At 47.9% G+C, this 9233-nt stretch overlaps 1 protein-coding gene across 4 annotated transcripts in view; it reads left to right on the top strand.

Moving 5' to 3' along the window:
* Nucleotides 1–8327: 8327 nt before the first annotated feature.
* ANKS1B (ankyrin repeat and sterile alpha motif domain containing 1B) overlaps nucleotides 8328–9233 on the top strand; it is a 231398-nt gene continuing 230492 nt past the window's right edge. Inside the window, exon 1 of one of the 4 annotated variants that reach the window (XM_077468446.1) lies at nucleotides 8328–8851. The gene's annotated coding sequence lies outside the window, so the exon portion shown is untranslated. The remainder of the gene's footprint in view (nucleotides 8852–9233) is intronic. The other 3 variants (XM_077468445.1, XM_077468448.1, XM_077468447.1) reach the window with 3 other exon arrangements.

Below are 9233 nucleotides of genomic sequence, written 5' to 3'. Positions count from 1 at the left end.
TGACGTGCACTAAGCTTGTGCGACCATGTGCTTTCACAAGATGGACATAGTGCCAAGAAGAACACAGCAGGCTATAGGAATTCTACCTCATGTTTTGACTATTCTGACTCCAACTGTTGTAATAGTGACTTATACCTTGCTGAGACCTCTATGCCTGGCCTGTATAAGCAGATATAATCACTGTGGACACGTTCTTATCAGATAGCTTGAACTCACCAGACACCGTTTCTTCCATAAGCGTGGATTTTATTGTAAGCAGGAGATTACAGCAGACAACAAAATGTGGCAGATGAATGAAAGACAGTATCTGCAGGTCAAAACATTGTAATGTGTTCCCGGATGCGAGCAGATGGCATGAGGCCTAAACAGTAGTGCCCATCTCTTCCCCATAAGACAGAGAAGCAGGAACAGAAAATACATCAGAAGATGGGTGGGGACACAGATAATATACAGAAAAGTATGGTGCTATAAGCAAAATAATCACAAGATGGCAGTATATTACTCAATTATACAGAAGTCAAATAAACAATAGTTTAGGAAATTAACTACATAAATTCTCACACAATATATGTAAGCACACTTGCCTTTATCCGGCCCTTGGGGTACTATTTTATCCACTGACACCAACAATGTAGCATAATTCCTCCCACTGACACCATCAAAAGGGCACAATTCTTCCCACTGGCATCAACAATGGAGCACAATTTCTTCCATTGACACCAACAATGGTGCATAAGTCCTTCCATTGACACCAACAATGGGCCACTATTCCTCCTACTGACACCAATTACAATTCCTTCCACTGACACCAACCATGGGGCAGAATTCCTTCCATTGAACAAAAATATTACAGCGCACACATGCAAAACTAACATTTACCTCCAGCAAGGCTTTTTAAAAACACCTAGACATTTTCAAAAAACATTATCAAAAAATATGGGGATTTGGTCACACCATATTGCTATATAGTGCTTAAGCCCACTTACTGTGACAAAGTACCCCATGATTAGTGGGTCCTACACAATCCATTAGGGGTGCAACGGATCAAAAAACTCACGGATCGGATCGTTCCTCGGATCAGAGTCACAAATCGGATCATTTTTCGGATCAGCAAATAATAATTTAATTTGCAAAAACCTGTGAAAATTCCACCACCATATAGTCCCCACTGTAATATCCACAATCTTCCCCACTGTAATATTGGCTGAGTATGGCTGGGTATGGCTGGGCACGGCTGATTATGGCTGGGCATGGCTGAGTATGGCTGGGCACGGCTGAGTATGGCTAGGCACGGCTGAGTATGGCTGGGTATCGCAAAGTATTGGCAAGCAGGGTATAGCTGAGTATTGCTGAGTAGTGATGGACGAACTTCTGACGGGACGTTTCGTGAACACGGACCGTGAACGCGGCCGATAGTTCGCGAACCGGAACGTTCGCGGCGGGCCCCATTGACTTCAATGGGAGGCGAACTTCGCAAACCTACAGGTCAAATTTTCAGCCACAAAATAATTTATAGCTGTGCAAACATAGTCAAACCACATGGCCAATGACATAACACATGTATGAGGTGAATCTGGGATCGACAACTACAAGCATTCTTTTTTTATATGGGAAATTGTTGTGACAATTCAGGACTGTGGAGCGCATGAAGGCAATGGAGGAGAGGGAAGGTCAGGGTAGGTAAAGAGGGTGCAGGACATGATCACCAGCAGCGTGACATACAGCAATGACACCTGCACCGTGATAGAGTCATCTGACAACAGCACCGTAATAGAGAGCACTAACACCAGCACCGTGATATACAGCACTGACAGCAGCACCGTGATAGAGAGCACTGACATCAGCAGCGTGACATACAGCAATGACACCTGCACCGTGATATACAGCACTGACAGCAGCACCGTGATAGAGAGCACTGACATCAGCAGCGTGACATAAAGCACTAACACCAGCACCGTGAAATGCAGCACTGACAGCAGCACCGTGATAGAGAGCACTGACATCAGCAGCGTGACATACAGCAATGACACCTGCACCGTGATAGAGTCATCTGACAACAGCACCGTGATAGAGAGCACTGACATCAGCAGCGTGACATAAAGCACTAACACCAGCACCGTGATATACAGCACTGACAGCAGCACCGTGATAGAGAGTACTGACATCAGCACCGTCATATACAGCACTGACACCTACACCGTAAGCAGCCCCAGGAGGAAGTCAGCATAGCACAGGGATGGTGGGAGCCCCTCATAATGAGCATAGCACAGGGATGGTGGGAGCCTCTCATAATGAGCATAGCACAGGGATGGTGGGAGCCCCTCATAATAAGCAGTCCCAGGAGGATGTCAGCATAGCACAGGGATGGTGGGAGCCCCTCATAATAAGCAGCCCCAGGAGGATGTCAGCATAGCACAGGGATGGTGGGAGCCCCTCATAATAAGCAGCCCCAGGAGTAAGTCAGCACAGCACAGGGATGGTGGGAGCCCCTCATAATGAGCATAGCACAGGGATGGTGGGAGCACCTCAAAATATGCACAGCAGAGGTACAGCCCCAGGAGAAAGTCAGCACAGCACAGGGATGGTGGGAACCCCTCATAATATGCACAGCAGAGGTACAGCCCCAGGAGGATGTCAGCACAGCAAAGGGATGGTGGGAACCCCTCATACTAAGCAGCCCCAGTAGAAATATGACACCACTCAACCTCTTCAAAGAGGAGGGTACGGGCATATAGTACGGTGTGCTTTTTTTGGACAAGGAAGTGAGTCAAATGAAGAAAGAAGGTCTCTGTGCTCGATTAAAGAAATTGTTTATAGACATATACACGGTCTACTGGTCACATGTGTTGAATTCCTCCGAGATCCATGCCTCATTCATTTTTAGAAATGTGAGGTAGTTAACACTGTCGTGAGCTAGGCGAGTACGCTTATCGGGCACGATCCCCCCTGTTGCGCTGAACGTCCTTTCGGACAGGACACTGGATGAGGGGCAAGCCAACAGTTCGATTGCAAATTGGGCAAGCTCTGGCCAGAGGTCAAGCCTGCCCACCCAGTAGTCCAGGGGTTCATCACTCCTCAGAGCGTCCACTTCGGCCGTTAACCCGATGTAGTCGGACACCTGACGGTCTAGGCGTTCCCTGATGCTGGATCCGGATGACACCTGTTGATGGTTCGGCTGAAAGAATGACCTCATATCTGAAGTCACCAACACATCTTCAAACCGGCCTCTTCTTGCAGGCGCTGTTGGATTGGTACCCGCAACTCCTTCTCTGGGAGTGGGAATTGCTCCTCTGCCAGCGCACGCAAAGGCAGAATGCAGCATTTCTCGAAGCAAGGCCTGGAAGTGCTCCATTCTGCCAGCCCTCTGTGACGGCGGTAACATTTCCGCCATTTTGTGTTTGTACCGGGGGTCTAAGTACGTTGCCACCCAGTACTGGTCCTTGACCCTTATGCTTTTTATACGGGGGTCCCTATTAAAACACTGGAGCATGAAGGCCCCCATTTGCACTAAAGTGGAAGCGGTGTGGTGGCCTGGCTCCTGCTCATCATCCAGGATAATGTCGCCCTCTTCATTCTCCTCTCCCCATCCACGCACAACAGGGATCCCAGAAAGGTTTAAAGCATGCTCTTCTTGCTCCTCCTCATCCGCCCCGGCACCATCCTCCTCTGACTCCTCTTTAGACTCCTGTTGTTCACTTGTCTCAGATAGTAGCCCCCCCTGGGAATTCATCCAGCATTGCGACTTCCTCATCTTCCCGCTCCTGCTCCTCCACAGCTTGATCAATGACACAATGCAATGCACGCTCCATAAAGAAGGCATAAGGTACCATGTCACTGATGGCGCCATGGCTGCGACTGACCAGTTTGGTGATCTCCTCAAATGGGCGCAGAAGTCTGCATGCATCGCGCATGAGCAGCCACTGGTGCGGTGAAAAAAAACCCAGCTCCCCAGAACCTGTTCTGCCGCAGAGTTCATACAGGTAGACGTTAACTGCACGATTCTGCTGGAGCAGCCTATCAAGCATATAGAAGGTTGAGTTCCATCGCGTCGGGCAATCGCAAATAAGACGTCTGACCGACAGACCTATACCAGTCCTTATAGAATGGCAGACTGTACCTCACTCAACCCTATGTACTGTAGTACCCTATACCTTACCAGTCCTTATAAGGACCTTTGTGGACCAAGTAGGTTGTGTGTGAGTGATTAGCAGACTGTACGTCAGTCCCTATACCAATGAAGGACTGCTGCAGTATAGGGCAGCGGTCAGCAGTAGTGCACCTCAACCCTATGTATTGTGGACCTATACCAGTCCTTATAGAATGGCAGACTGTACCTCACTCAACCCTATGTACTGTAGCACCCTAGACAGACCAAGTTACCAGTCCTTATAAGGACCTTTGTGGAACAAGTAGGTTGTGTGTGAGTGATTAGCAGACTGTACGTCAGTCCCTATACCGATGAAGGACTGCTGCAGTATAGGGCAGCGGTCAGCAGTAGTGCACCTCAACCCTATGTATTGTGGACCTATACCAATCCTTATAGAATGGCAGACTGTACCTCACTCAACCCTATGTACTGTAGCACCCTAGACAGACCAAGTTACCAGTCCTTATAAGGACCTTTGTGGAACAAGTAGGTTGTGTGTGAGTGATTAGCAGACTGTACGTCGGTCCCTATACCGATGAAGGACTGCTGTAGTATAGGGCAGCGGTCAGCAGTAGTGCACCTCAACCCTATGTATTGTGGACCTATACCAGTCCTCATAGAATGGCAGACTGTACCTCACTCAACCCTATGTACTATAGCACCCTACACCAGGTTATTACCAGTCCTTATAAGGAGCTTTGTGGAACAAGTAGGTTGTGAATGATTAGCAGACTGCAGCAGAAGGGCAGCAGTCAAGTATAATATTCTTTCTATATTTGGAAGAAAGAATATTATACGTGTACAAGCCTATTACCATACCACTGATACCAGTCCTGAAAAGAACCTTTGTGGACCTAATATAGTAACAGCTACTGATTAAACTGACCCTCACTGCCTCACACACTGCTTCCTGCCTGTCCCTATATAAACTGACAAAACAGAGGCTACTGGAACAATAACTTGAATAGCACTTTTGTGGACCTGATAGTAACAGCTAATGACTAAACTGACTGTCCCTACAGCAGACACACCATCCTGTCCCTTTCTCTAAACTGACAAAAGACACTCAGGCTGCTGCAACAATCAGTAGCACAGCAAACCTATATACACCTATACCAGTCCTGAAAAGAACCTTTTTGTACCAAATAGCTAGCGATTTGGGTCACTGCAACCTCTCCCTATAGTGACAGAAGAAAGAATGTAAAATGGCCGCCGGATCGGGTGTATTTATAAGTTAGGGGGAATGTCCAAGTGTCCATGTGCTGTAATGTCTCAATTGGCTGTCCTGTACCCCATGATGGATGTGTCATCATAGGTCAAAGTTCTTTTACACAGTAAACACGGAAGTCCGCCGGGCGAATGGCGCCAATAGTCCGCCGAACGGGCGGACCGCGAGCAGCCGAAATTCGCCGTGAAACGACCGCCGGGCGAACCGTTCGGCCATCACTATTGCTGATTATTGGCAGGGTATCGCAGAGTATTGGCAGGGTATCGCAGAGTATTGGCAGGGTATCGCAGAGTATCGCTAAAGCGTTGGCAGGGTATCACTAGAGCATTGGCAGGGTATTGCAGAGTATTGCTAGAGTATTGGGGTATTGCTAGAGTATTGCTAGAGTATTGGGGTATTGCAGAGTATTGGGGTATTGCTAGAGTATTGGGGTACTGCAGAGTATTGCTAGAGTATTGGGGTACTGCAGAGTATTGGCAGGGTATTGCTGGGTACTGCAGAGTATTGCTAGAGTATTGGGGTACTGCAGAGTATTGGCAGGGTATTGCTGGGTATGCAGGGTATGGAGGGATGGCTGCTTCCATCTCAGGATCTCTCCCCTCCACTGTACAGGTTAGTACAGAGAGGGGAGAGAAGAACCGGCGCCATGACATGACGCCGGTTTGTTTACAAGCGATCAGTGTAAACAGCCTGGGTGTAGAAACATGGCCGCCGCCGCGGCCTTTCCTAAGGAGCGCTCCGCGGATCGCGACATGTGCCGATCCGAGCGGGTTGACCCGTTCGGATCACAGATCGGTGACGATCCGCTGCACCCCTACAATCCATAGATTGGGAGATCCTGCTTCTCTGAACCATGGGAGCTATACTCCTCTATATGGGAGAACATGAGGTCTCCACCATGACACAGGTGGTCACTAATGAGAGGTACTTACTGAGGGAGTGGGGTGCTCCACCCAAAAGGATTTGGTCAGAATTCCTTCCATTGACACTGACAATGGGGCATTATTCCTTCCACTGACATCAATCATTGGACACTATTCCTGCCCTATGACACCAATGAAAGGGCAGAAGTCCTCCCACTGACACAACAATGGGGCAGAATTCCTTCTATTGACATCAGTGATGGGACACTATTCCTCCAAATGACACCAATAATGGGACACTATTTCTTCAACTGACATCAACAATGGGGCACCATTCCTCCCTCTGACACCAATGAAAGGGCACAATTCCTCCAACTGACACCAACAATGGGACACTATTCCTTCCACTGATACCAGCAATGGGGCACTTCATTGACACCATGGATAGGATATGGTTGACTCCCACTGGATGCCAGGACATATTCTACTCCCACTGGCCCTAGTCCAGCCCCCATAAATTCTAAAGGACAGTAAACTGGCCCTTTATTTAGAAAGTTTGGACCCCTGCCCTTGACAAAAACGAACAGCGGGCACAGCCAAACTGCATGGGGGGAAAAAATATTTTCCCGGAGTTCAGCTTTAGATCATTCGTACCCGAGGTAGGCTTGCTGTGATAGACAAAAACCCTTAGGGCAGGTTCACACCAAAACGCACATTCTGTGTGCATTTCCCGCACTGCACTTGCAACACACTGCCCTTGCGATCTGTATTCAGGTGACAATGTATTGCCAACGGCACCTCAAATATAGATCATAAATGTAATGTGTTTGCGGCCACAAAAATTACATGGTGGCCACACTGATAGGTGGCACTGATTAGCGGTGCTGATGGGCACTGATAAGTGGCACTGATTACCAGCACTGGTGGGCTGGTAAAAACGCAATAGATCATAAATGTTTTGCGTTTGCGGCCACCAAAACTGCATGGTGGCCACACTGATAGGTGGCACTGATTAGCAATGCTGATGGGCACTGATAGGTGGAACTGGTGGGCACTGATTACCAGCACTGGTAAAAACGCAATAGATCATAAATGTATAACGTTTGCGGCGATCCAAAATTACACGGTGGCCACACTGATAGGTAGCACTGATTAGCAGTACTGATGGGCACTGATTAGCAGTACTCATGGGCACTGATTACCAGCACTGGTGGGCTGTTGTCCCTTTAACATAAGGCAGTTATTGGTTTTCCTCTTTTGGAAAAAAAAAAAGATAATAACCAACTTCTGTTTACATTGTGTGATTAGCTGTCATTGGCTGACAGCTGAACACATGGTAAAGGGCTGCTGTGATTGGCCCTTTACCCTGATCATAGCGGGCAGTGTGAGCATGGGAGGACATCCATGTAAGCTCTACCTGCATTGTAGCTGTCTTTTGGCTATAGCGCCGGCAGGAACTGGTTAAATACAAGTTCCATGTATATTCTTCCATGAAGCTTGCTGTCCTTTGTGTATTTCCTCTAGATCTGTGAAGTAATCCAGTGTAAAACTTTGCCTCTGTGCAGGAGTTTCCTATAACACAGACCAGTCACTGCCACATGCTCTCCTTGTGTATGGTGGCTGGTCTTGTCTCCGCCCCCTCCTGTTGTTTTCAGTAGAGGGTGGAGCCTGCTGGTCCCCTCCCACAGCTCTACTCTCTGCACAGTCCACCTCCAGCAATGTAATATCTTGGTTTGCAGAGGCATCTGCTGATTTTATAACCTTTGTAGCTAATGAAGACAAAAAAAAAAAAAAGATTATGAAATCTCTTGTATGAAGCTGATGTAAAGCCAATCTTTCCATACCTGAGCAGTTCTGCTTCCCTTTCCACCATATATATCTAGGTAGATGAGCTGCATATTGCACAGGACTCTCCCACTCACCTGCAGACACAGAACCCAGCATCCCACTCCTGTGCACATCATGTGCTGCCTGCCTGCACACCTCCCACTCATGTGCCCCCCCCCCGGCACACAGTACATGGAACAGTCCCCCCCCCCCCATCCTCAGTACTCATTGGAAGTGCCCTGTGTGCCTCCATCGGGGCTGCAGCTCTGTGGCTCCTGTGTGCTAAAATCAGCCATTACCGTAATCTCCGGAGCAGAGGCGCACTGCTTGATTGACAGCCGATATCCATAGAAACAGAGCTAGCAGAGACACTCCATACAAGCAGCCTGGCTGGGTGACGAGTCTCTGCCATATACGGCGCTGGGAATAAATGCAATAGATTTTTTTTTTTTTATCTTTCTTTTTTTTTTTTTTTCATCTTCTGAGAGTGAGATCATTGAGTAACCTTCGTGTGATCAGAGGGTGATGTGGATGGACAGACTCACGTGTTGCAGTGTGTGCACAGCATCCTGACCATCATCACCCTGACCAGCCATCCTCCTGGACAGCCAGCCTCTCCAGCAGGGACTCTCCTTCATTTGGATTTGATTCTCTTGTTTTTTTTCTTGTTTTTTTCCATTTGCATTTCCACACATTATTATTTTTATTTTTTGGAGCCACTCTGGTGGCTGGTGGGCTGAGACCCACTCTGATCTATTGGATTTCCTCTTCTTTCTCTTGGGGGTGGTGAGTACCATTCTTACTAACTGCAATGTTTCCATGGATCACCCAGTGCCTGGCATGTCTGTACAGAGGGACTGGTGGGGGGAGCTGCATGCTGGGCACTTGGGCAAGTTTGGGGTAAGGTGGACTGGGAGTGAGAGGTCACAGGTGGGGGGCATGACATGGGGGTATATTGGGGAGGATGGTACCCACAGTTACAGCACATTGCTGGCATGTAGGCTGCTCTGTGTAAGGCAATGCTTGGGGAATAAACCACTATACAGTTTCTGTGTGTGAGATAGAAAGATTTATATATATATATATATATCTATATCTATATATATCTATATAGATAGAAATATATATCTCTACCTATCTCTCTCTCTCTCTCTCTCTCTCTCTCTCT

The sequence above is a fragment of the Lithobates pipiens genome, unplaced genomic scaffold, assembly GCF_037356315.1.
Source record: "Lithobates pipiens isolate NorthernLeopardFrog02 unplaced genomic scaffold, aLitPip1_a1.2 Scaffold_8, whole genome shotgun sequence".
In the NCBI taxonomy this organism is placed as follows: domain Eukaryota; kingdom Metazoa; phylum Chordata; class Amphibia; order Anura; family Ranidae; genus Lithobates; species Lithobates pipiens.
The sequence above is the reverse complement of the archived record's forward strand: the minus strand, read 5'-3'. Positions and strand labels throughout refer to the sequence as shown.